This window comes from Piliocolobus tephrosceles, chromosome 10, assembly GCF_002776525.5.
Source record: "Piliocolobus tephrosceles isolate RC106 chromosome 10, ASM277652v3, whole genome shotgun sequence".
NCBI classification, from domain to species: Eukaryota; Metazoa; Chordata; class Mammalia; order Primates; family Cercopithecidae; genus Piliocolobus; species Piliocolobus tephrosceles.
The window spans coordinates 123,333,870-123,358,632 of NC_045443.1; the positions used below are offsets into that span (position 1 = coordinate 123,333,870).

Sequence of the window (24,763 nt, forward strand, 5' to 3'; positions counted from 1 at the left end):
CACAGCCAGAATATAAAGCAGGCAGAAGAATGTGAAAAGGCTAGACTGGCTTAGCCTCCCAGCCTACATCTTTCTCCCGTGCTGGATGTTTCCTGCCCTCGAACATCAGACTCCAGGTTCTTCGGCTTTGGGACTCAAACTGGCTTCCTTGCTCCTCAGCTTGCAAATGGCCTGTTGTGGGACCTTGTGATCATGTGAGTTAATACTCCTTAATAAACTCCCCCTTATATATACCTATCCTATTAGTTCCCCTCTAAAGAACTCTTAATACTAGGCCAGTTCTTCCTATACCTTTCTTTGTGATGTTGAGAAGTAAATGATCTTGTTTCCTGTCTCTAGACCATTATGGAATCATTTGAGACATCAGTTAAACTTTTCTCAGTATTGCTGATATAATTATTGAGTATGAACGTAACTGTGAAATTTAGTTTTGTTTTTTACATTGGTATTAGTTGGATGTGTAACCCTGCTTTCTGCTTTTGCTCCTTGTAATTAAAACATGATGTGTTTGAGTTAATGTTTGGGAAAGCCAGGTGACCAAAAAGTGTTAAAAGAAGAAAAATTGGATGTATGAGTCTATTTGTTCTAAAAATGGAAAGAACTGGCCATTTTGGTAAGGAAAATTATATTTTTCTATTGAGGTGAATTTATATAACATGAAGTTAACCATTTTAAAATGAACAATTCGGTAGCATTTAGTACATTTGCAGTGTCATCCCTCCACCACCTCTATTGAGTTCCAGGACGTTTTAAGCAGTTAGGGATTGGTTTCCCATTCCCTGCCCTGCTCTTGATAACCACCAGCCTGCCTTCTGTGTCTATGAATTGGCTGATTTTAGATATTTCATGTAAACAAGACCATGCAATATGTGGCCTTTTGTGTCTAGCTTTTTTCACTGAGCGTAATGCATTTGAGTTCATCCCTGTAACATGGATCAGAACTTCATTCCTTTTTATGTCTGAATAACAGTCCGTTGTATGGATAAATCACAATTTGTTTATCCATTACTGTTCCAGTGGACACTTGGGTTGTCTCCACCTCTTAGCTACTGAGAATTGTGCTGAACATTCATGTTCAAGGATCGTTTGAGTGCGTATGTGTTTTGGTGGGGTGGAGTTGGGGGAGAGTACAAACCTAGCTGAAGAATTGCCAGGTCATATGGTAATTCTGTGTTTAACTTTTTGAGGAGCTGCCAAACTGTTTGCAGAATTGACTTTTGAAAATCATAGCCACAGATACCTTAGTGCTTAGGCCTGAATGCCAGCTGGATGGCTCTCCTGGGAAGTAGGACTGTGTAAAGCTGGCCTTTCTTAGGATGCAGCTCCGTGGGAGATGGGAATGGAATCCGAACTTTATTCTCATTGATAAGGCTTCAGTGGTGGGCAGTGATTTTTGTGAAACAACACAAAAAATCTTCCTCTCCTCCCAGATCGGTAGTTGTTGGTGGATGGCCAACTGTAATATATGGAGTGCTGAGTATACTTTAGTAGAGGATGCTTAGATACTTCTAATCAGGCTCAGGAAAGCATTACTGCAATTCTGATTTAATACCAGCTCTATTAGAACCAGGATCTCATCAGCCCCATGCAAATGATAATTTATGTCTTCATCAACTGCGCATTTTACTTCTCACTGGGTTTTGGATCAAACGTGAATATATATATATATATTCCCTTTTTAAGAATACAATATATTTCACTTTCACTTAAAGGTGTCTGAATGGATTATGAAAAGAATCAAACTCAAAACTGATCTTATCATAATTTAAAAAATTTATTGGGAGAAAAAGGAGCAATACAGATAGTCAAGTAATGCAATTATTCTGATTTACGGTGCATATTCTCTCTGTCTGGCTCAATCCACCCCTTTCCTTATGAGAGAATTCTGAAGAGTCCTTTAGCAAAGATAGTTAACTATTCCTTCACCAGATTTTGCTTTCTCAAAAAAAATTCCCTAATTTTTTCCCCCAAGAACCTAAATTTTTTCTTTTCCTACTCTGTGGCACAATTGTTAGATTTTTGATCTTGAGACTCTTACATTTTTTCAAGTTAATGTTCATCAACTTTTGAGGTCTTGGGGTAGAGTTCAAACATACTTATCTGGGTATTTTGGATTTTTAATTTGCTTCCTTTTAAAGTACAGATAGAAAACCGTCCCCATCTGACAGCTCTGAAGAGAGTAGTGGTTCTCCCAGCACAGTGTTTGGGCTCCGAGAATGGACAGACTGCCCCCTTGAGTGGGTCCCTGACCCCCATGTAGCCTAACTGGGAGACACCTCCCAGTAGGGGCTGACTGACACCTCATATAGCTGGGTGCCCCTCTGAGATGAAGCTTCCAGAGGAAGGATCAGACAGCAATATTTGCTGTTCTGCAGCATCTGCTGGTGATACCCAGGCAAATAGGGTCTGGAAGGGACCTCCAGCAAACTCCAACAGATCTGCAGCTGAGGGACCTGACTGTTAGAAGGAAAACTAACAAACGGAAAGGAATAGCATCAACATCAACAAAAAGGACATCCACACCAAAACCCCATCTGTAGTTCACCATCATCAAAGACCAAAGGTAGATAAAACCACAAATATGGGGAGAAACCTGAGCAGAAAAGCTGAAAATTCTAAAGACCAGAGTGCCCCTTCTCCTCCAAAGGACTGCAGCTCCTCACCAGCAATAGAGCAAAGAGGGACGGAGAATGACTTTGATGAGTTGACAGAAGTAGGCTTCAGAAAGTTGGTAATAACAAACTTCTCTGAGCTAAAGGAGGATGGGTTTGAACCCATTGCAAGGAAGTTAAAAACCTTGAAAAAAGATTAGACGAATGGCTAACTAGAATAAACAGTGTATAGAAGACCTTAAATGACCTGATGGAGCTGAAAACCATGGCATGAGAACTATGTGATGCATGCACAAGCTTCAGTAGCTGATTCAGTCAAGTGGAAGAAAGGGTATCAGTGATTGAAGGTCAAATTAATGAAATGAAACGAGAAGAGAAGTTTAGAGCAAAAAGAGTAAAAGGAAACAAACAAAGCCTCCAGGAAATACGGGACTATGTGAAAAGACCAAATCTGCATTTCATTGCTGTACCTGAAAGTGACAGGGAGAATGGAACCAACCTGGAAAACACTCTTCAGGATACTATCCGGGAGAACTTCTCCAACCTAGCAAGGCAGGCCAACATTCAAATTCAGGAAATACAGAGAATACCACAAAGATACTCCTTAAGAAGAGCAACCCCAAGACACATAATCGTCAGATTCACCAAAGTTGAAATGAAGGAAAAATTGCTGAGGGCAGCCAGAGAGAAAGGTCAGGTTACCCACGAAGGGAAACCCATCAGACTAACAGCAGATCTCTCAGCAGAAACCCTACAAGCCAGAAGAGAGTGGGGGCCAATACTCAGCATTCTTAAAGAAAAGAATTGTCAACCCAGAATTTCATATCCAGCCAAACTAAGCTTCATAAGTGAAGGAGAAATAAAATCCTTTGCAGACAAACAAATGGTGAGAGATTTTGTCACCACCAGGCCTTCCTTACAAGAGCTCCTGAAGGAAGCATTAAACTGGGAAAGGAACAGCCGGTACCAGCCACTGCAAAAACATGCAAATTGTAAAGACCACCGATGCTAGGAAGAAACTGCATCAACTAATGGGCAAAATAACCAGCTGACATCATAATGACAGGATCAAATTCACACATAACAATATTAACCTTAAATGTAAATGGGCTAAATGCTCCAATTAAAAGACACAGACTGGCAAACTGAATAAAGACTCAAGACCCACCAGTGTGCTGTATTCAGGAGACCCATCTCACATGCAGAGACACACATAGGCTCAAAATAAAGGGATGGAGGAAGATCTACCAAGCAAATGGAGAACAAAAAAAAGCAGGGGTTGCAATACTAGTCTCTGATAAAACAGACTTTAAACCATCAAAGATCAAAAGAGACAAGGCTATTACATGATGGTAAAGGGATCAATTCAACAGGAGGAGCTAACTATCCTAAATATGTATGCACCCAATACAGGAGCACCCAGATTCATAAAGCAAGTCCTTAGAGACTTACAAAGAGACTTAGACTCCCATACAATAATAACAGGAGACTTCAACACCCCACTGTCAATATTAGACAGATCAATGGGACAAAGGTTAATAAGGGTATCCAGGACTTGAACTCGGCTCTGCACCACGCAGACCTAATAGACTTCTATAGAACTCTCCACCCCAAATCAATAGAATATACATTCTTCTCAGCACCACATTGCACTTATTCCAAAATTGACCACATAGTTGGAAGTAAAGCACTCCTCAGCAAATGTACAAGAACAGAAATCATAACAAACTGTCTCCCAGACCACAGTGCAATCAAATTAGAACTCAGGATTAAGAAACTCACTCAAAACCACACAACTACATGGAAACTGAACAACCTGCTCCTGAATGACTACTGGGTACATAACAAAATGAAGGCAGAAATAAAGATGTTCTTAGAAACCAATGAGAACAAAGACACAATGTACCAGAATCTCGGGGACACAATTAAAGCAGTGTGTAGAGGGAAATTTATAGCACTAAATGCCCACATGAGAAAGTGGGAAAGATCTAAAATTGACACCCTAACATCACAATTAAAAGAACTAGAGAAGCAAGAGCAAACACATTCAAAAGCTAGCAGAAGGCACGAAATAACTAAGATCAGAGCAGAACTGAAGGAGAGAGAGACACAAAAAACCCTCCAAAAAAATCAATGAATCCAGGAGCTGGTTTTTTGAAAAGATCAACAAAATTGATAGACTGCTGGCAAGACTAATAAAGAAGAAAAGAGAGAAGAATCAAATAGATGCAACAAAAAATGATAAGGGGATATCACCATCGATCCCACAGAAATACAAACTACCATCAGAGAATACTATAAACACCTCTACGCAAATAAACTAGAAAATCTAGAAGAAATGGATAAATTCCTGGACACATACACCCTCCCAAGACTAAACCAGGAAGAAGCTGACTTGCTGAATAGACCAATAACAGGCTCTGAAATTGAGGGAATAATTAATAGCCTACCAACCAAAAAAAGTCCAGGACCAGACGGATTCACAGCCAAGTTCTACCAGAGGTACAAAGAGGAGCTGGTACCATTCCTTCTGAAACTATTCCAATTAATAGAAAAAGAGGGAATCCTCCCTAACTCATTTTATGAGGCCACCATCATCCTGATACCAAAGCCTGGCAGAGACACAACAAAAAAGAGAATTTTAGACCAATAACCCTGATGAACATCAATGCAAAAATCCTCAATAAAATACTGGAAAACTGAATCCAGCAGCACATCAAAAAGCTTATCCACCAAGATCAAGTTGGCTTCACCCCTGGGATGCAAGGCTGGTTCAACATATGCAAATCAATAAACGTAATCCATCACATAAATAGAACCAAAGACAAAAACCACATGATTATCTCAACAGATGCAGAAAAGGCCTTCGATAAAATTCAACAGCTCTTCATGCTGAAAATTCTCAACTAGGTATTGATGGAATGTGTCTCAAAATAATAAGAGACATTTATAACAAACCCACAGCCCGTATCATACTGAATGGGCAGAAACTGGAAGCATTCCCTTTGAAAACTGGAGCAAGACAGGGATGCCCTCTCTCACCACTCCTATTCAACATAATGTTGGAAGTTCTGGGAAGGGCAATCAGGCAAGAGAAAGAAATAAAGGGTATTCAATTAGGAAAAGAGGAAGTCAAATTGTCCCTGTTTGCAGATGATGTGATTGTATATTTAGAAAACCCCATTGTCTCAGCCCCAGATCTTCTTAAGCTGATAAGCAACTTCAGCAAAGTCTCAGGATACAAAATCAATGTGCAAAAATCACAAGCATTCTTATCTACCAATAAGTGACAAACAGAGAACCAAATCATGAGTGAACTCCCATTCACAGTTGCTTCAAAGAGAGTAAAATACCTAGGAATCCAACTTAGAAGGGTTGTGAAGGACCTCTTCAAGGAGAACTACAAACCACTGCTCAACGAAATAAAAGAGGACACAAACAAATGGAAGAACATTCCATGCTCATGTATAGGAAGAATAAATATTGTGAAAATGACCATACTGCCAAAGGTAATTTATAGATTCAATGCCATCCACATCAAGCTACCAATGACTTTTTTCACAGAATTGGAAAAAACTATTTTAAAGTTCATATGGAACCAAAAAAGAGCCTGCATTGCCAAGACAATCCTAAGCAAAAAGAACAAAGCTGGAGGCATCACGCTACCTGACTTCAAACTATACTATAAGGCTACAGTAACCAAAACAGCATGGTACTGGTACCAAAACAGAGATATAGACAATGGAACAGAATAGAGGCCTCAGAAATAACACCACACATCTACAACCATCTGGTCTTTGACAAACCTGATAAAAACAAGCAATGGGGAAAGGATTCCCTGTTTAATAAATGGTGCTGGGAAAACTGGCTAGCCATAAGTAGAAAGCTGAAACTGGATCTCTTCCTTACACCTTATACAAAAATTAATTCAAGATGGATTAAAGACTTAAATGTTAGACCTAAAACCATAAAAACCGTAGAAGAAAACCTAGGCAATACCATTCAGGACATAGGCATGGGCAAGGACTTCATGTCTAAAACACCAAAAGCAATGGCAACACAAGCCAAAATAGACAATGGGATCTAATTAAACTAAAGAGCTTCTACACAGCAAAAGAAACTACCATTAGAGTGAACAGGCAACCTACAGAATGGGAGAAAATTTTTGCAATCTACCCATCTGATAAAGGACTAATATCCAGAATCTACAGAGAACTTAAATTTACAAGAAAAAAACAACCCCATCAAAAAGTGGGCAAAGGATATGAACAGACACTTTGGAAAGAAGACATTTATATAGCCAACAGACACATGAAAAAATGCTCATCATCACTGGTCATCAGAGAAAAGCAAATCAAAACCACAATGAGATACCATCTCACACCAGTGAGATAGATGATCATTAAAAAGTCAGGAAACAACAGGTGCTGGAGAGGTTGTGGAGAAACAGGAAAGCTTTTACACTGTTTTTGGGAGTGTAAACTAGTTCAACCATTGTGGAAGACAGTGTGGTGATTCCTCAAGGATCTAGAACTAGAAATACCATTTGACACAGCGATTCCCATTACTGGGTATATACCCAAAGGATTATAAATCATGCTACTATAAAGACACATGCACACATGTGTTTATTGTGGCACTATTCACAAAAGCAAAGACTTGGAACCAACCCAAATGTCCATCAATGATAGACTAGATTAAGAAAATGTGGCACATATACACCATGGAATATTATGCAGCCATTAAAAAGGATGAGTTCATGTCCTTTGTAGCGACATGGATGAAGCTGGAAACCATCATTCTGAGCAAACTTTTCCAAGGACAGAAAATCAAACACCGCATGTTCTCACTCATAGGTAGGAATTGAACAATGAGAACACTTGGACACAGGGCGTGGAACATCACACACCAGGTCCTGTCGTGGGTTTGGGGGTTGGGGGAAGGATAGCATTAGGAGAAATACCTAGTGTAAATGACAGGTTAATGGGTGCAGCACACCAACAGGGCACATCTATACATATGTAACAAACCTGCACGTTGTACACATGTGCCTTAGAACTTAAAGTATAATAAAAAAATAACATTAACAGTGAATAGTGAAATATCTGAGAAAAAATAGTGATTGAAAAAGACTAATATGATTTATTAGTATTATGATGTGTTATAGTGGTTTACAGTCTGTATGTGTATACAGTCAGCCCATCATATCTATGTGTTCTGAATATGTGGATTAACCAACTGTGGGTCAAAAATATTAAAGAAAAAAAACAATGTAACTAAAAAAAATAAAAGAAATGAAGTGCAGATAAAAGCAATTTGGTCTTGTTAAATGGTTATTTTTTTGCGAAGAGGAACACCAGGTAATTTGGTATCTGTCTTCCTATTAGCTGAGGATGGGGTAAACTTTTTATCTTTGACTAGACAGGGACTATTGCTTTGAGAAGAATAGAAAGAGAGGCATGAACAAGAAGGGAATTTATTAGGAGGATGCTGGATTTGCTCATGAAATCCAGAGATTCAATGAATGGGTATCAGGAAGGAAAAACACCAAGGGTAATTTTAAAGACCTCAGAGGAAGGAATTCCTGGAAACTCACTTTAGGGTTCTGCCTTTAATATTGACTCATTTCTCAATCTTATTCTTTGTATCTTGAAACTCAGTCTATCAAAAGAAAAATATGATTGGTTTGTTTCCAGCCAATGGATTGGCTTCCTATGCGTCAGAGGTTGATCGGGTCCAATCAGGTATGGCCTGGTTTGGGAGGGAGGAAGGATTAACCTAAAATGAACATAATTGCTGGAGTTCAAACCTATGGGGAGCCTTTCTCAGAGAAGTGGGCTGTGAGCTGAGTGGCCACCCTTAAGAAAGTATTCTTTCACACCTTACCCCTCCTTTTTTGTGTGTGTTTTTTGTAGAGACAGCATTTTATCATGTCGGCGAGGTTGGTCTCTAACTCCTGGCCTCAAGTAACCTGCCCGCCTTGGCCCCCCAAAGTGCTGGGATTATAGGCATGAGCCACCGTGCCTTGCTTACACCTTACCCCTCTTGTTGAGTATTATCTGCATAATCTAATGTTCTCCAACTTCAGTGTACACACAATATGTATGAACATATGTATGGTGAGGACATTGTTGGGGTGGGGCCTCTTGGCAACCATATCTGCTTCCTTTAGTAGCAGCTCCTTGATTTCCTTCTGGGGGCTTCTCTTGTCATGAGCATTGTGGCTGGGGCAGTAAATCAAGGCGTCCTACTCTGCAGTGATCAAGGGGTGAGGAGCTGACCGATGGTCAGCTGATCAGATGCTCCCTTCTGGGACTTTGAGTCTTGAGTAGTTTGCTGCAAGCTCGGACAAGACAGTATGAGCATTATCATTGTATCTCTGGAACTGGTGAGGCTGTTAATTTGTTATGTAACCCAGACTCTGGAGCTGTCCTGGTGTCTCTGTTGTTTCTTAGACTTATGATTATTATTATTTTTGTGACAGGGTCTTGCTTTGTCACCCAGGCTGGAGTGCAGCGGTGTGATCATATCTCACTGCAGCCTTGATCTTCCAGGATCAAGCAATCCTCCCCCCTCAGCCTACATGCCCAGCTAATTTTAAAAACATTTTTTTTAGTAGAGATGGGGTCTCACCATCTTGCCTAGGCTGATCTCAAACTCTTTTGCTCAGGCAATCCTTCCACCTTGGATTCCCAGTGTGCTGGGATTACAGGTGTGAGCCACTGTACCCTATCTCGACCTATTTTTTTTTTTTTTTTCCAGCTTTTCTCTTAAACGGGTAGGCTGGTGTCCTCCAAAAAACTCAACTTCTGCTCAAGTTAGAATCAGTGCCTGTTCCTTATAACCAAAGATCACGAATGGATTTACTGTGGAAAGTCAGGATAATGGCTCTGAAACACGGGATGACAGGGCCCCTTATCACAAGACTGTTTATACTAAGGCCAAAAGATAGTCTTAGGGCAATGTCCTGAAGTTCACGAAAGAAGACACCAAAGCCTTCTTTTCTGATTTCCACCTAATGAGAAGATCAATCTGGTGTCTCTTGCTTGAGCGACTGACTAATTGTGGTTCTATAAATGGACTTCTATTTTAACCGTATGTTCATATTTTTGATTTCCGCGAAGGGTGATGGTGAAATGAATCCCGTTTGCATGTTGTTTCTTCCCCCTTTCCCCTTGGAAAAGTTCTACTTGTCCTTCACTTTCATTCTGCCACCACAACTCCCTGCCAGCAGCATTAATTACTGAGTTTTTGGTGCTACGTACACAGTATCACCACTACTACAAATATTAGCACACTGTCATGTAATTAGATGGGACAAATTCTCCTCACGTCCTTGTGACCTTCCTGAGTTCTGGAACTAGGTCTAATTCCTCCTCTAACCTGTTATGCCAAGTCCAGAACTTGGCAATTAGTGATACCCAGCAACTCTTTATCAAATTGAATTGTTTCACTCTTCTTTTTACCAAAACCCATACCTGGTATCTCATTTTAGAGCTCTTTGAAGTTACTGTAGTTCCATCCATTAAGTTAACAGTTCTGGGTATATTCTCTAGAAGCTTTGGAATCTGAATATTAAGTGTTCTCTGTGATGGGTTAGGCAGGATGGACTGAAAGTAAATACTCTACACAGTTACCATTGGCACCTTGACTTATTCTGCTCACTAGAAATGACATTAAGCTTTTGTTTCTCCCCATCTTTGATTCAAAGAACCAATTACAGTCCACCCTGATGTCTTTTTCTTTTTATTCCTACTAGCTTTCAACTACAGAATCCACTTACCATGCAGTCTAACTACTGACAAGAATGTTGGAATTGCCTGAGACCAAGAAAATAATGCATCTCTCTCTCTCTCTCTCTCTCTCTTTCCCTCTCTCTTTCTCTCTGTATGTGTATATGTATTAGGACAGTTGTGGGCAGAATAGAGGTGGTATAGAGACTCATAAGATTACCTCTGGAAGAAATAGTGCTTATGGCTTGGTTATGCTGCATTCCTCTAAGTCCTAGACCTGTCCACCAGTTAAAGTAAATGTATTTGAGCAACAAGAAGTTGGTGAAGAGACAGCCAGGATGATTTCTGAGTGAAGAGGGTGTGGGTATAAAAGCTGGCATGATCTCTGATTTAATTATGGCATATTATCATGTTGTATCATATTATTAGTGTGTTATAGTATTAGTGCCCCATATTGTTAGCATCTTATTACATGGGGTTATAGTGTACTGGTTATGAGTAAGGTCTATGGTGTTAAAGCGCCTGGGATTAAATCTTGGACCTGCCATTTGTTGGCTGTGTCACCTTGGGTAAATCAGGATAGTCTGACCAAGAGACATGTTTTTGAGATTTTATTAGAACAAGGTGGTTAGTCTTACACATTTCTGCTGCAGATGGGAAGTTGTCTGGGTCTAAGGAACAGGGGCTCTCGTTGCATTTTAGTATTATGTTTAAAAGCTTTGAGAATTTATATTAAAGGCCTGAAGGGCTGCGACAATTACTTCTGGCCCACCCCCCAGAACATTATTTTGCCGTTGAATGATATTGACTTCTAAATATCAAGTTTCCAGGCACTGCTAGGACTCTCTGAGGGTTCAGTCACTGTAAAATTTCTATTTCCCAGTGTCAGGAGACAAATGTGTATAATTGCTGACTGTCCTAATTATTATTATTATTTTTTTTTCTTTTGAGACGGAGTCTCGCTCTGTCGCCCAGGCTGGAGTGCAGTGGCCGGATCTCAGCTCACTGCAAGCTCCGCCTCCCGGGTTCCCGCCATTCTCCTGCCTCAGCCTCCCGAGTAGCTGGGACTACAGGCGCCACCACCTCGCCCGGCTAGTTTTTTGTATTTTTAGTAGAGACGGGGTTTCACCGTGTTCGCCAGGATGGTCTCGATCTCCTGACCTCGTGATCCACCCGTCTTGGCCTCCCAAAGTGCTGGGATTACAGGCTTGAGCCACCGCGCCCGGCCTGTCCTAATTACTTTTGACTGACTTAATGTCTTCATTGGATTTAATTGCCATCTTCCTTGGGGTAGAGCCATTGTTGATAGATGGTAAGCTTATGTTATTCTCTTAGCTGAAGTTAAGGAGATTGAGTGGGAACTGAACAGTCTGAAGACCTCAAAAAATGTGTGCAGACCTGAGTAGCATTGTTCTCTTTCACATTACTGGACTGTTGTTCTTTTAAAATTTGTTCTGAAACCATAGGGAACCTGAAATCTGCTACCTTTGACTGTGGAAGCTCTCATCTGTTTGGGAACAGAAAGTCTCAGTCTGTTCTCCACTTTTTACTTTGAAATACTATTTAGCACATCCTTCATGAACCCATTGTTCAATACCCTTGATAGATGTTTGTTTATTATAACAGGTACATCTCCTTTCACAGGAAATGCAAAAAGGCTGTTTCTTCCTTAGCTCCGAAAATGAAGGCTGTCTTGGAACATGGGAAGCAGAATGCCAGAATTCCAGACCAATGGGTATAACACAGCGTGGCTTGTCACTAAGAAATTTACTAGGATATTATTGAACTCTTTGACCTCTACTATTATAGCTCATTGTACTAGGTAGGGTAATTAATGTTAGCTGCTGTAACAAATAACCCTCTATCTCAGTGGTTTAACACAATATAATGAGGCTTGGATGGAGTTTCTGAGCCACATCCAAGTAGCTACAAACAAGTCCAAGTAGTAATCAGTGATGCTGGCCACTTCTGTCCTATGTCTATGTCATCTGGAAACTATGCTTGTTGCTATGCCATCCTTGAAGTTTCCGTGGAAACCTTGGAAGATCTCACAAGATGTTTTCAAAGGCCAGGACTGGATATGGCTTATATCACCTCCACCCACATTTCATCAGTCAGGCTGCAGACACATGGCTTTAAGAGAGACTGGGAAATGTAGCCTTCCTATGTACCTAGGAAGCAGAAATGGCGAGGTGAACATAGAGGAGTGTCAAACATGTTTTTGCTATTTTCTGTGTGTCTGTTATTTGTCTCTTGCCGTGCTGTCATCAAAATGCTTTTCTTCTACTACATTTTTTTCAAGGCCAGTCTCACATTCTCCTCTGAACTTCTATTGGACTTGAGTTCATATCTTTAATATATATCATTTGATCATATTATGTCCTGTATTATGATTTAAATGTTTCCTATGTCTTGGTTTTGTCTCTTCCATTGTAAGGTAGTCATGGTATTCCCAAGGTGGTCTGGTTGAAGAAGTTTTCCATTTGTCTGGAAAAGGATGTTCAGTGCTTAAAGAATGAAAACAGCTTCTATTTTAGGTCTTAATTTATGCAAAAGCTTTTAGCACAGTAGAAATAGAAGGAAACTTCCTAATTTGATAGACAGTATCTTCTAGAACTTTAAAATAAACATTATATTTAATAGGAAATCAAAGTTAGGGAAAAGACAAGGAAGGCTATCATTATCATTGCTCTGATATTGTACTGAATGTCTAGCCAAGACAATAAGACATGGAAAAGAAATGGGTTATAAAGTCTATAAATCAATTTTTGATGCATAACAAATCACCCCAAAATGAAGTTTTCTAAGATAACAACCATTTACTTAGCATGTGATATGGTTTTGCTGTGTCCCCACCCAAATCTCCTTTTGAATTATAACTCTCACAATTCTCATGTGTTGTGGGAGGAACCTGGTGGGAGGTGATTGGATTATGGGGGCAGGTCTTTCCTGTGCTGTTCTCGTGATAATGAATGAATCTCATGAGATCTGATGGTTTTAAAAATGGGATTTGCCCTGCACAAGCTCTCTCTTTGCTTGCCACCATGCATGTAAGACATGACTTGCTTCTCTTTGCCTTCTGCCATGATTGTGAGGCCTCCCCAGCCACATGGAACTGTAAGACCATTAAACTTCTTTTTCTTCCCAGTCTTGGGTATGTCTTTATCAGCAGCGTGAAAACAGACTAATAAAGCATATAATTATCTGGGTCTGCAATTTGGGCTGAGCTGGGCTGGGAAGGTTTTTCTGGACTTGGCTTTTCCCACTCATGTACCTATGGCAAACTGCCAGATGGTTGACTGTAGTTTTCAGCCACTGAACTTTGAGGTGCTTCATGACAAAGGGAAACCTAACTGATACAGATTAGAAAATAAGGGACAAAGCTAAACATTTGTAGATGAAATTCTAGTCTGTTTTAAAGATCTTAGGAATAAGGCTGAATTGGAAAAATTGGTTTTATCACATGTAAGTGTATATGTATTTGTACCAATCAGCATTTTGTTTTTACCAGACATTGGTCCTGAGAGGCTTTTTCCCTAAAGCAATACATTTGCAATTAGAGGTACATTTGCATATGCAGTGATCTCTTTAATTTTCTCTGGATTTGCCTACATAAGCTTTTCAGTTACCCAATCTCAGATATCACCAGCAGATAAATTCAGAGAATTAAAATGGTTAGAGATTGACAAAATATGATAAATCAGGTATTTAGCACCTTCATTTATGCTTGAAAAACTGAGGCTGAGAGAAGTTAAGTGATTTGTCCAAGGTCACACAACTCACATATAGCAAAAGTCTGTGGTGTTAGTATAAATATTTTTAATTATTATTTAAAAATTTTTACTTATTTATTTTAGTTTTTTTTATTTTTATTTTTTAATTTACTTATTTATTTAGAGATGGGTATCTCACTCGTTTGCCCAGGCTGGAGTGCAGTGGTGCAATCATAGCTCACTGCAGCCTTGAACTCCTGGTCGCAAGTGATCCTCCTGCCTTAGCCTCCAAGCAGTTGGGACTACAGACGTATGCCACCAAACCCAGCTAATTTTAATTTTTTTTTTTGTAGAGATGGAGTCTCGCTATGTTGTCTAGGCTGATCTTGAACTCCTAGGCTCAAGTGATTCATCCACCTCAGCCTCCCGAAATACTGGAATTACAGTCATGATCCGCCATGCCAGGCCATTAGTTCAAGTATTATTATCACATTAGAAGCTGGGATTTGTGAATCTGGATCAATGCTTCTGTAATATCACATTAAATATTTTCTGACTTATTTCCATTCAAAGGGAGAGATAGCCAGTTTGAATGGTTCAAGATGGAAAAGGCCTGCAATATAATTCTCAGTTGGTTCTGGAATCTTCAGAGGCAGAATATACATAAAACCTTCTAAGAATTTTGGACGTTGAATGTGTTGGGACTATCAATGACCTTATATGATGTTGTCATTTATAGGACACTCTTTAAACTTATCAGTTATCAATGAAAAATAATTATCTCTTGTTTAGCTACATAAATTCCACCTATGCCATTTTAGTTATGTTGGGGGGAGTTACTCCAGAGATTAACTCTGTAAAGAATGCTAAGTGGTTTTCCTTGACTCTTAATAGGAATTAAAATACTAACAATGTTGAGTTGAATTCTTACTGTGTGCCAGGTACTGTGTTGAATACTTTACATATATTGCTAATTAAATTCTCATATAACTTGGCAATGTAGATGTATCCTCATTTACAGATGAGGAAACTGAAGGGCAAAGAGATTAAACCCAAGGTAACTAAAGACAGAAGGGGAATTCATACCCGTATCTGCCCAGCCTCAAAGTTCTGAGCTCAAACTCTTGTTGATGTTTTTTCAGTAGGCCTGTGGTAGTATTCAAAGATGTATATACAAGTTCTTTGGATACTCCCCTTTAAGAGGTGAAACTTAATTTCTTTCCTTTTGAGTGTAGGCAGGACTTAGTGACTTGCTTCTGTAAAGTACTCTATGGTGAAAGCATGTGGGACTTCAAAGACTAGGTCACAAAAAGCATTGCACTTTCTTCCTTGCTCTTTCTTGGATCATTAATTCTGGAGGAAGTTAGCTACCATGGTGTGAGGACAGCGTTATAGAGAGGCCCATGTGGTGAAAGACTGAGGCCTCTTGACAATAGCCATATGGGAGCACCATCTTGGAAGTGGATCCTCCAGCACCAGTCGAGCCTTTGGGTGACTGCAGCCCTGGATGACAGCTTGACTGCAACTTCATGAAAGACCTGAATGAGAACCTATCAGTTAAGCTGCTCCCAAATTTCCAATCCACCAGAACTGTGACATGTTTATTGTTTAATATCCTAAATTTTGGGATAATTTGCTGTTAGCAAAAGCCTGTGTTATTAATATAAATATTTTTAAATTATTTTTAAAATTTGACTTATTTATTTTAATTGTTTTTTACCTTAAAAAATTTATTTATTTAGAGATGGGGTCTTACTCTGTTGCCCAGGCTTACGAATCCAAAGCTTTGGATTACTAATTACTAGTACAAGGCTTTTTCAAGGTAAATATAAACCCAAGTGAACCTATTTGAGTGATCACAGACCCTGAGCTGTTAGGGCCATCATTAACTAAACTTCCCTCAAAGCCACAACTCACCAAGGGTTTGCTTCATGGCCGTGATGTTCACTGCATCTGCAGACAATGCTGCCTGGCATATTCATTTCAGATTACTTCTGCAAGAGCTGAGAGCCCTCTACCTACCTTCACTGTCTCAGATACGGCTTCCTGTTCATCAGAGAACCCACTGTGGAGTGGAATATTCTGTTGTGATTTGCCGCTGGTCCCTGTGAGCCTAATTGAGCTCGGTCCATTAGTCAGATATGGGCCAATCCACTGGCTTGATGGATCGATAGACATTTGTTTGTTTGATTCCACCCAGCCATGCACCCTCGCAAGTGCAGAAAACAGCATCAAAGTGCATCACGTGCACCAGAGACTGAGGAATTCCTTTTTAGCTTTTACTTGAGGCCACTTTGGATGAAATGAGCACAATATTTAAACTGACCAGCTTTAATGAGCAGAAATGGAAACGCCGATATTCTTCTCTGGGAAACACACTTAGGGTAAAGAGAGTCTGCAAAGCCAGCTACCGGGATGGCAATTAAGCCAAGTTCATAAATTGGATTTTCAGGGTATTACTGGAAAAGGGGAAAATTTAATCAAGGAGAATCAATACTGCTTATGTGGAGTGAAAGTGGCCCATGTCATGGGGACCTAGGTTTCTGTGGATGGGTGAGAGTGCCCTGCTGTCTGCCCCCACCGCTACTCACCTTGCAGAAATGGGGGACTGGGGCACATAAGGGCCTCGCTGACCACTTGTACAAACACTTCCTGTGCAAGTTGCACCTGCCATGGCAGCGCAGCCTTCCTCGTCTGTCTCTTAAAGGGACTGCTGCTCACCTTTCCTTAGCGGGCTCTCATATGTCCTCCAAACACTGCTGCATGCTATGACACAGCTAATCACACACATCTGCTGTCTGCAGCTTGGGTGTGAATTTCCCTCTTGAAACCCGAGGGAAAGGGGAAGGGGACTGCATGGCTGCTTTGCAGGGGCCCCGGCTGCTCCTTCCTGGGACATGCCGCCTCCTCCCCAGGGCCTTTCCCTATCGGCCTCCCCTGGTGTCCCCAGCCAGCTTCCTGCACAGGGCGGACAGGAGCCAGGACTCCTGGAGGCAGGTGCATCCAGGGGCCCTGGGCAAGGAGGCTACAGCAGCCTTGAGTCCCAGCAAGGCAGGCATGGGGTCTGAGAGGGGCAGGAAGGCAGTGGTGGCCTGGCCTGTGCTCTGCCCCTGGGCTCAGGAGGGCGCAACCTTGGGAAGGTCTGTCCTGTGGAAGAACCCCGCATGTTGTCTACGCAGCCACGCCTGCAGTTCTCACTCGGTTCCAAAATGGGCTGGGCCCTGTGTCACGCCCTGGAGACAGACACAGCGCCAACCAAAGGCTCAGTTCCACCCTCAAGAGCTTGCAGTCCAGGAAGGGAGATGAAAATAAACCCGTGAAGATGGATAGCTATCTAAGGACGAATGGCAAAGAGCCTTGTGAATGAGAAATACCAGGCGCTCTGAGAAAGGGATTGTAAAAGGGAGGCGACGCTCCATATCAGGACTAGTGGAATTACGGAGTTCCACCCCTGCAGGTGGCAAGTCACCTGCGACCTGGAAACCTTTTATAATAAATAATGAGCACCTGCAGGGCAGCAGCCTGGCGTTCCACACCTTAGCTCATGCAGCCCTCAAAACCCCACTTTGGAGGTCTCACTCCACAATGCTGCTTGCTGGAGCCATGGCCAGATTGCTGGGAGCATTTTGAGGAGGGCATTCCCAGCTAGTGACTGTTCAAGCTACGGCCAAAAAACATCTATGGGAAGACATCTTCAATGTGCAAAACCTGCATTAGATTAATATTTCAACATGCCCCCTTCTGCCCTCTGAAATTTCCCAGGAATCTTCTTGTGGCCAACCCTAACCAGAAACACACGTGAAAGGGGATATGGGATTTGGTTCAGAGGAGCCAAGTGGGTTCCCTGCAGAGTGGAGACAGAGGGTGCGGGGTGAATCCAGAAGGTAGCTTGGGGTCACACCAGAGGGAACCTTGACTACCCAGCATTAATTTTTCTCCACTGGCCCTCACTTCCACTCACCTTCCTCTCTTTTCTTCCCTGCTGTGTGCTTGGGGTTGGGGCGGTTCATACCCATCCATGGCTTCACCTGGGTTCTCTTGCTGCGGGCTTCTGGCTGGGTGCTGCCAGTGCACCGGCACTGATGGGAGACCAGAGGGCAGGCAGGAGGAGGGGGAGGTAGGGTGAGCCCCTCCTGCTTCTCTGCGTGCACATGAGCACAGAAGAGAGGCAGCAGGAAGGACCTGCCCTACCTCCCCTTCCTCTCCTCCCTGAAAATGGGTGTGTCCCTCCTCCCCCTCCTCCCTGAAAATAGCCGCGTCCCTCCCCCCCCCCCTCCCTGGAAATGGCCACGTCCCTCCTCCCCCTCCTCCCTGGAAATGTCCACGTCCCTCCTCCTCCTCCTCCCTGAAAATGGCTGTGTCCCTCCAAGGCTGTAGCTCCTGTTTGATGCCCCTCCTCCATGGCTCCAGGTCTCAAGGGACTTCTGTGACACTATTTCTTCCCCTTGGCCCTTCCACCTCGGGATGGGAGCAGCTTGTTGTTGTTGCTCATCTGGAGTTCTTCGACATCCCTTGTTATTTCTCTTATTCACACGTGCACCTTTGCAACATTTAACTTCATCCAATTCTATTCCATTAAACCAGTATAAGTGGAATCCTGGTTCCTGCTGGCATCACTGCAGATTTGCCAGGTTACAGTGCTCATATTTCTTTGTGTCAACAGTGGACAGAAATGCCTGGACCTGCTAATCCCTTCTTGGCTCTAAGCCCCTGCCGAGGGCACAGGGTAGAATGTATAGACCATTCCTGTGATATCACAAATGCACTGGGATTAGTACATTTGGAACGATGTTGAGGCTGGTAGGACATTGAGCATTCCTGTGGTGGTAGTTCATGAATATGTTTTGGTCTTTTAATATTAAGTTCCTTTTAAAAAATTCAGTACTTCACTGCAGTGGTTTAAAGGATATCTCTGAACGTTTAATGTGCAAGGTGTTTGAGAGGCCATTAAAGGAGCTTAATTCATTGAGATTCGCTGAAGTTGTAACACAACACAATGTCATGTCCTCCTGGAATCGCATTGTCATCAACCGTGTGGGCTCTTCGCTTGGTTGAATCACAGTGGGACGCCAGCCATTTAACTCTAGTTTTTGAAACAGAGAAAACTGGAAAATAGCCTCCCTGGATTTCAAAATAAGCTTATAAAATGGGGCTGAGAGATGTGTAATTGTAAGACTTGGTAATTTAGCAATTTCAGGGAGGTTTTATACTGGCATTCTGGCCCATTTTCCGGGAAGATTATGCTACCAATGGAAGAAAGTACTAGGCTTTAAGAAAGGAGGTTCGCCTGGCACTTGATACAATTTATTGCTCTGTTTGGCTCTCCCCATACATCAGTTGAAATATGGTTAAATGCCAGTGTAAGTCACCACAGTTGAAATTACGAGGCAAGTAAAATAATGCCACTTGTGTATCATAAAATACCACATCTCTATCTCATGATAGGCTTTAATGCTCACACATTAGTATGCCAATTTTTGTTGTTGTTGCAAGCAGTAGAAGCTTAAATCAGTTTAACCAAATATTAGAGAGAACACATTGGGTCAAGGACGGGGGCAACCCAGGAGGCAAATGCGGCACGTTGGCTAGACCTAGGGCCTCATGAGATGGAATCCTCCCGGTCACTCCCTGGCTTCGCCGGTTCTGTTGCATGCTCTCTGGCCTTCATTCTCAGGTGCTCTTTATGTGCTGGGAACTTACCTCCTGCTAGCTCAGAATCCCCTCCAGAAAGAGGTCAAGTGTTCAGTTTCCTCTACCCCCACTTCTTTCTGTGGGCCTTGCGAGGGCCACTCTCTGTTAGTGCAGACTTTCTTTAGGCTGTGAACAGTATCATTGATTAGGTTTCAGTGCTTTTCACAACGGGCGTATTCTAGTCATGCCTCCCTCATTAGCCTGGTGGGACTTGCTGTTGCTCACATTTTTAAACCATGCATTTAGGCAGTCTTGTAGGTCTCTAACACGGTTGATGAAATGCACTGATTAATTTAGAGTTTTACTGGCTTCCTTTTTTTTTTTTTTTTTTTTTGTTTTGAGACGGAGTCTCTCTCTGTCTCCCGGGCTGGAGTGCAGTGGCCGGATCTCAGCTCACTGCAAGCTCTGCCTCCCTGGTTCACACCATTCTCCTGCCTCAGCCTCTCGAGTAGCTGGGACTACAGGCACCCGCCACCTCGCCCGGCTAGTTTTTTGTATTTTTTAGTAGAGATGGGGTTTCACCATGTTAGCCAGGATGGTCTTGATCTCCTGACCTCGTGATCCGCCCGTCTCGGCCTCCCAAAGTGCTGGGATTACAGGCTTGAGCCACCGCACCCGGCCCCACTGGCTTCCTCTTTAAAGGATGGTTACCTTTATTTCAAATCTCCAGGAGAGGTGGGGTCCCCGTATTACCCAGCCTGGGCTGCCCTAAATCTGCTCTCCTCCAGGGAGACTAAAGCACTTTCCTCCCTCATTCACCTGCTGTTGACCTATATGGAAGCACTTGGCCAGGCAGTACTTTAAGTGTCTAGGTAAGAAGCACTTCAAATCTCAGCTTGGATGTTCTTCCCAAGTTGGAGAGTGATGCTGTCAATTATTTTCAACTGAAGGATGCCATTGATTTTATAGCAATCTGGGATTTTCCTGTCATGGCCTGTGCTGAGTGTGGGGTTGGCAGTTTGAGGAATATTTCAGGCTGATTTCATTTAGTGTGGTCTTGACAAGGTGTGGGGGCTTTCCTGTCTACATTATTTCATCCTTACAGGCTTCCATGTTTCCATCCTTTATTCTAGGGGATTTATAAAAGTTCTGGACCATTGAAAAGTGAGTTGGGTGGTGACTGAGCAGAGTCTTGAGCCACAGATACTTATTGTTCCTTTTGAACCCTTGGTAGGTGTTGACTGTGGACTGCCCAGACTGTTTTTATCTGTATCTCTTTGTTAAGTCATTCAGGCCCTCTCCTTCTGAACCAGAGATTTCTTCCTCTCTTTACCTAAGCATAAATGGAGCTGCTTTATTACTTTAATTGATTTCTGAGATGTTACTGATCAAGCTAGGAGTTTGACTTTGTCTGAAAAACTCATTTATTAATGAAGCTTTAGGTAATCGTTTCGAGTAAGAGTTCCTAGTCAGCAGGTGGCCAGGAGTTGGGGTTGAGCAGCTGGTGGCTAACAGGAACATGCCTAAGGCAGGCACGACTGACAGGTGCGATGGTGAATAGGAGACCCATTTGCATCTTAGCCATGCTTGATCACGAGTTGGCAAAGGACTCGGCTCGTTGTTGTCAGTTTAGACAAAGCAACTACCATCCTGACTGTCATTGTTCACTAGGCCAAAGGGGAAGAGAGCTCCGAAATTCTCCCACCAGCAATCAAATGATCAGTCCAAAGCAGACACATGCTGCTTTATTTACCACACACTGGCCAACATTGATCACATGACCCTACAAGCTAGTGTGTTTTAAACTAGAGGCATCCTCTGGTTCTCTCAAGGTGTATATTTCTATGTCCTGGTCAGAAGGCTGGGAGGATAATGAGAAGAACAGTAAAGGATGATTTCATTTACATGGGAATACTGAGTTGATGGCTATTTTTTTCTATTTAGCATTAGTAGCAATTGCACTGAATATGTGCAGTAAACCACTGTGTGCATGTGGGTGGTGGGTGAGGGTGTGGAGAAAATCACACACAGTATCCTTTGCTGCCCCCTTCACTTGCAAATCAGTCAGTTAAGCAAATAGCTCTTGTTGGCTAGAGACCTCTAACCATGTTGTTAGCATGTCTCAGAGATAATATATGACTTCCTAGCAGAGAAATGACTGTGATTACATCATAGGACATCACAGTCCATGTGCCACGTCTTGTTAGTCTGTGTTGTATAAAGCAGCCAGGCTGGTCTCCTGGTGGAGGGACTCAGAAAACAGAACTCAGGAGACAGATAAAAAGGATACCCCTGATTCTAGTTGGCAAGACCAGCTTACACTCCAGGCTGCGGGGTCCTTGGAACACATTGATTTACTTTGAGATACTAGGGTCCCATGTGGCTTGTTCTAATGTCCTTACAGAGGACACTGGTTAACGGCATCTCTGGAGGCGTCTTCCAAAGAGCTTCCGGCACAGCCTTCCATTAGTTTCATTTCTAGTAAATCAGGTCTCCTGTCCAAAAGGTCATGCAGGTTTCCTGGGGGTTCTCTTTGGGGAAAGCGACCTGGACCTGTTGGTGATAAGTTTGGGAATGCTCAGTTAGCAAAATAATCTCTATAGGATTGCCTTTTGCTTTTCAGATTGCTTTTGAGTAAGTCCCACAACATTAAATGAGCCAATTCATTTGGGAGAAGGAAGGCCTGTACTAGGCCTTTGGTTTGGTTATCATGTTTAATTGCAATACCAGCTGCAAATAAGAAGCTCCTAAAGCTTACCAAAATCACAGACCATCCCCAAAGCATATCTGCTGTCTATGTAGACATTTGATCTTGTATCTCTAGACATGTGATCTTGTATCTCTAGCTGACAGGCCCTAGTAAAGGCTAAAATTTTGGTAAGTTGTTGACCAAATTTAGCATTTTGGCCTTTCAGAAGATGTTAGATTTGAGCAAGGCTGATTGAGTTGACAGCCTCTTTGTTTGGTTCTCAAATAGGACTCACAAACACTTGTAAGTTTGAATATTCTAAGCAGAATGTCTCAGCCTTTGACACAATTGGCGTTTCAGGCTGGGGGAATCTCTAGTGGGGAATCTCTACAAATCTCTGGGCATTGTAGGATGTCCAGCAGCCTCCTGGCTTCTGCCCACTGGGTGCTGCTAGCAGGACCCTACCCCAACCCCGGGGTGACAACTGAAAATGTCTGCAGACATTGCTAAATGTTCCCTGGGGGACAAAATTGGTGCCATTTGAGGACCACTAGTTTCGAAGTGTTTCAAGGAAGCTAGAGGGAGGCAAGAAACATTCCCATTTGAGAACATGACAGTCTGAGGTTCCTCTTGCAGAGGGCGAGGTGTGGAAGGGTTTATTTGGAATGTTGTAACAATGGATAAAACCATGTGAAATGGAAGGGGAAGGATTTTGTAGGACATCAATCTAGAAATAGAAAAATACTGGGTACTATCAGTGAAGAGTAAGGTCTGAATGGCTTGAGGGGCTGTGAGGTTACGTGGATGTCCTAACCCCAGGTAGCAGGCTTAGGTCAACTTGGTTGCAGCAAATGAGGAGAGTAGACTTTTGTTCTATGGGGTCAAGCGATAGACTAATAAATGGTGGGTCTCTGATCTCCCTTGTGCTACTGAGGTAGGATCCCCAATGCTTGTCCCTATCTTTCATGTACAAGTAGAGAGAGAGTCGTGTAGTAATTGGGAGGGCCTAAGGATAGGGCGGTTTTGAAGGAAGTCCTCAAAGAAACAGAAGACAGGTGAAGATAGTTCAGAGCAAGGGTTTTATGTCAGCTTTTGTCAGATCGAATAAAGGGAGAACCAGTTCAGAAAAGTTAGGAATCCAGTCTCTTGTAAGGCTGAGAAATCCTTCAACTTTTCTTTTGGTAATTGGATGGGAAAGTTCACAAACAGCTTCCTATCTTTGAGAGGAAAGAGACTTTCCATTTTGTGGAGAATTGCCAGATAAAATACAAGATACCCATGTAAATATGAATTTTAGATAAACGAAGAATAATATGTTAGTATACGTATGTTCTATGCAATACTGTTCTCTGTTCCATACAATATTTGGGACATACTTATATTAAAAATTATATGTTGTTTACTTGAAATTCAAAATTAACTGGGTATCTCATATATATTTTAATTTTAATTTTAAGTTCCAAGGTACATGTGCAGAGTGTGCAGGTTTGTTACATAGGTAAACATGTGCCATGGTGGTTTGCTGCACGTATCAACCCATCACCTAGGTATTAAGCCCAGCAAGCATCAGTTCTTTTTCCTGATGCTCTCCCTTCCCACCCCACCCCCTGACAGACCCCAGTGTGTGATGTTCCCCTCCCTGTGTCCGTGTGTTCTCATTGTTCAGCTCCCACTTTGAAGTGAGAACAGGACATCTCATATTTTTATTTTTAAATTAAGTCCCTAATTTTGTGGGATGCCATGACTGAATAATGTACTGGGGTCTGACATTTTTGGGGCTCATCTTTGGAGATTTTGTGTCCCTTGTATGCTAATATTGACAGGTGGAGGGGACCAATTTTGCAAGACTCTCAGTCTGGAAAGCAGAACAGATTATTCATGTACTATATGGGGCAGAGCGCAGGCGGATGTCTCTAAGGCTAAGTATTTGCAAGATATAAGAGGACACTTCTGCAAAACCTTGAGGAATAACTGTTCAGGTGTAGTATCGATTTTCCAGTTGCATGAAAATAGGGTACTGTCGTTCATTTTGTGCCTGTATGTGCACGTGTGTGTATGAGTACCTGCATGAGTGTGTGTGTGCACATGTGTGCATGAATGCACTTGTGTGCACATGTGGAGCAAACTTACTACACTTTGGGATCTTTGCCCTTGCTGTTCCCCTTGCCTGCAACCCTGATCCTTGTCCTCTGCCACTGAAATCTCAGCTCTCAAATCTCTCCTCTTCAGAAAGTCCTCTGTTCACTACTTTATCTAAATGATCTCTCTCCCCATCACTTTATCCTGTTTTATCTTCAGCTCTGCATCCAGTAGAATGGGCTATTTTATGATGTGATAACAAACCGCCCCCAAATCTCAATGGTTTAAAACTACAAAGGTGTATTT

At 42.2% G+C, this 24,763-nt stretch overlaps 1 protein-coding gene across 1 annotated transcript in view; it reads left to right on the forward strand.

The window, feature by feature from the left end:
- Positions 1-24,763, forward strand: part of LOC111543621 (transmembrane protein 132B) — a 334,879-nt gene that overhangs the window by 157,612 nt on the left and 152,504 nt on the right. The gene's annotated exons all lie outside the window — the stretch shown is intronic.